This window comes from Aotus nancymaae, unplaced genomic scaffold, assembly GCF_030222135.1.
Source record: "Aotus nancymaae isolate 86718 unplaced genomic scaffold, 86718_ANA_hifiasm-v0.15.2.pri h1tg000095l, whole genome shotgun sequence".
NCBI classification, from domain to species: Eukaryota; Metazoa; Chordata; class Mammalia; order Primates; family Aotidae; genus Aotus; species Aotus nancymaae.
Window position 1 is genome coordinate 1,107,888 of NW_026988510.1, and position 3,770 is coordinate 1,111,657.

The 3,770-nt window shown below is 54.6% G+C and overlaps 1 long non-coding RNA gene across 1 annotated transcript; it reads left to right on the forward strand.

Moving 5' to 3' along the window:
• The first annotated feature begins 797 nt into the window (after positions 1-797).
• On the forward strand, positions 798-2,495 carry LOC110568317 (uncharacterized). The gene is made up of 2 exons (XR_002478612.2): positions 798-977; positions 1,407-2,495. It is a non-coding gene; the product is annotated as an uncharacterized LOC110568317 (long non-coding RNA).
• The last annotated feature ends 1,275 nt before the right edge of the window (positions 2,496-3,770 follow it).

Genomic DNA, 3,770 nt, shown 5'->3' on the forward strand with positions numbered 1-3,770 from the left:
CCTGCCTGGCTGCAGCCCCTCATGGGCAGATAGCAGGGTCCAATCCACTCTGAGTCTGCAGCTGAGAGCCTGAAGCCTCCACCCGCATGAATTCCCCCAACGCAGGAACGAGGTGGAGCGCCCACAGCTGGGGGGCGGGTGCCGAGGCCCGAGTGCAGGAGGCTCCCGGGATGCTGAGCCCAGGAAATCCGCTGCAGCCGGGCAGCGTGGTACTCCCCAAGCACGTTTTGCCTGCACCTCTCTGAGCCATGCAGTCAGCAGCCCTCCTCCTCCCTGAGGTGCAGAGGCTGTGGCTTCAGATCTCGGCAGCCTGGATCCCTGAGTCACCGCGTGGAGGACAGCAGCCTGGTCCAACTCACGTGGAAGCTGTGGCTGTGTCCAGTGGGGAATCTTGCCCCTGCAGCAATCCCAGCCCTCCTGACCCACGTGTTCCCTCCTCAGTGGGGCCAAATGGAGTGTGGAGCCCACCCGTGGGGGATGGGCAGGTCCACTTCTCCATCTTCTTAAACAGTGAGTGCCAGCCATAGGCCACACCAGGGCAGAAGCTGGGATGGAGGTGGCTGAGGTTGCTTTAAAAATCGGGACTCTGAGTATCTGTGGGGTTGCATGTTGGTCAGGATTTGTTATTTTCCAGAATTCTCTCTGAATAACAGGAGGTACTGGAAGCTGGCAGAGCACCTACGTGGCGCCTGTCCTTACAGGGAGACAGGTGGAGGCTGGAAAGGGCCCCTTTCTCCTCTCTGCAGGCTGTTGAGGGTCTCCGTTGGGTCCTCTGTTCCCCACTAGGAAGCAGCGTGCCTGGAGTCACCTTCGACAGCGCACTGAGGCTGCGGCACCACCGGCCACACACAGGAGACAGCGAGAGTCACTCTAGTGGCCTTGAGCAATTTGGGTCTGGAGAAGGAGGTGGCACAGACAGAGGTGGGGGCATCGGAGGAAGCCCCGGTCACGGGAGATGCCCCAGCTCAGGGACGGAGGTGCGTGTGGGTGCAGGGGACATTTGAGGACGGGTCCATCTGGGGGGACGGTGGACATGTGGCAGCAGGAGAGAAGACAGACAGCGTGGCCTCCCTGGAGTCTGCTCCTGAGGCTGGTGCTGGGCGAGGCGCGCTGCTCAGATGGCTCCTGGAAGCACAGGGCACCCGGTCTGCTCTTCCAGGCTCTGTTTCACCTTCACCTTTCCCATGCCCTGCCCTTCCCAGAAAGATGGCGTCTAGTGACCGACGAAGGCCAGGGTGTGTGGCCCCCCCACAGTGCCGACTGGATGGGCCTCGCATGCCCCAGAGCTCCCCATGGGTCACACAGCCTCGTGGTACCTGCCCACACGTCAGCCCTACCCTTTCCCTTTGCACCTGCTGGTCCTAAACGTCTTGCTCACCCAAGTCCCGACTCACTTCTGTTTCCAGAGACGTCTGAAGATGTGGCAGCGTTTGACGAGACACCCACACCTTTTCAGCAGTGGCCTTCCCCTCCCACCCCAACGCCTCGCGCTCCTCTCCTCACACTGTTGGAGATAGATGCTCGGTGCCACAAAGAAGAATCAGCACTGAGACAAAGGATCTTTCAGCAACGCAAGTTTTACTTCCTGGACTGCAGGAAGGGGACCCTCGCCAGCCATCGTGCCACGAGAGTACGATGAACAAAGGAAAACACACAAATTTCTCCCTTACGCACGTGGGGTCGTCCTTGCTGCCGTGTCTGATCTCCGCTGGTGGAGCCAGACCTCACGATCTAAACTAAAACCCGACTGGCTAACGACTTAGAACGTTTCTAAACAGGTCAAAGCAGTGGAGAGCTGGGACATGCCTGTGAGCACGTCCAGCACAGATGTCTTGGTTAAAGGACCAGGACACAGAATGTACTACGTGCCTGTAAGCACGGCATGTCTGACAGCCACAGAGGACGGGGCTTAACAAAGTTATTAGCACACCTGCTCTTTAACAGGAAAGGAAACTTTAAAAAGGAACTTTCCCGCTTCCACGTGTTCCACGACCCAGACCCCACGAAGCGCATGGTGCTGGACACACAGCGTGCAGATTTGCCCTTTAAAAGAGATGACGAGGAGCGGACGGTGGTCCTGCAAGGTCACACGGGGGCTGTCACCCCCCGCCGTCCAGCGAGCTCCTTCCGTTGTGCCGACGATGTGGCGTTAGCGCGCTTTGTCAGGCGGCTCTTAGGACGGCAAATTTTCTCAGCTTTCATTTACTTCAAAGAGCTTTTATCTTGCCTTCGCCTTCAGCGAGGATTTTTGAGGATTTTTTTGCTGGATCTGGAGCGCTGGGGGCGGCTCATCGCTCTCGCTGCTCTGCCCTCCGCCCTCCGGTGAGGCGTCTGACCAGCAGGCACCAGCATTCGGCACCTCCGGCTGCCCTTTTCTCCGGCTTCTTTCCAACTTTTCTTTAGTTTTCAGCAGTTTGATGGTGCTGTTGCTTCTGTTTGTCCTGTTTGAAGTTAGCTGAACTTCTTGGGTCTATAAATGGATGTTTTTCACTAGATCCAAGGAACTTTGGGCCAGTATTTCTCTAAATAGCGTGCGCTCCAACTTCTCTCTCCACTCATTCGGAGACTCCAGTCACACGCATGCACATGGAAGTTTTACGCTGTTCTGTACATTGCTTGGCTCTGTCTCTTTTTTCGTTGTCTTAAAAATTTCTGTTCTTTAGATGATTTCAGCTGCTGTGTCTTCAGTTTCCTTCTATAGCTGCAATACGCTGTTAAGCCTACCAGTGTCACTATTTTGTTTTGAGGCAGAGTCTCGCTCTGTCACCCAGGCCAGAATGCAGTGGCATGATCACGGCTCACTGAAGCCTCGTACTCCCAGGCTCAAGTGATCCTCCCGCCTCAGCCTCCAGAATAGCTGGGACTACAGGCACACGCTACCACACCCAGCTAATTTTTAAATTTTTAGTAGAGATAAGATCTCATTATGTTGCCCAGGCTGGTCTCAAACTCCTAGGCTCAGATGTCAAATGATCCTTCCGCCTGGGCCTCCCGAAGTGCTGGGACTACAGGTGTGAGCCACTGCACCTGGCCCAGAGAATTTCTTATTTTGAGTATTATGCTTCTTAGTTCTAGGATCTCTGTTTCTTCTTCTCCTGTGAAGCCCTGTCTGTTCATCCATTGCGATCACATGTTTTGTTAAGTGGTTGAGCATTATTTCTTTTGGAGTGAGGACTGGCATTGATTTATTTATTTAGATAAATAAATAAAGAACGATCTTGTTCTGCCACCCAGGTTGGAGTACAATCACATGATCACAGCTCACTGTGGCCTCAACATTTCGGGCTCAACCAATTCTCCCTCCTTGGCTCCCCAAGTAGCTGGGACCACAGGCGCATGCCGCCACGCCTGGCAGTTGAACACATTTCTCTTTTTTTTTTTTTTGGAGACAGAGTCTCACTCTATCACCCAGGCTGGAGTGCAGTGTCATGACCTCGGCTCACTGCAACTTCCACCTCCCAGGTTCAAGCCATTCGTCGGCCTCAGCCCCCCGAGTAGTTGGGATGGCAGCCGCGTACCACCATGTCAGGCTAATTTTTGTATTTTTAGTAGAGATGGAGTTTCACCACGTTGGCCAGGCTGGTCTTGAACTCCTGACCTCAGATGATCCATCCGCCTCCACCTCCCAAAGCACTGGGATTACAGGCGTGAGCCACCGCACCGGGCCACTTGAGCACGTTTCTAGGAGCTGCCTTAAAGTTCTTACTAACTGTGGCATCTGGGCCATGTGAGTGTGTACTACTAGTAACTGTTTTTGCTGTTGACTTTGG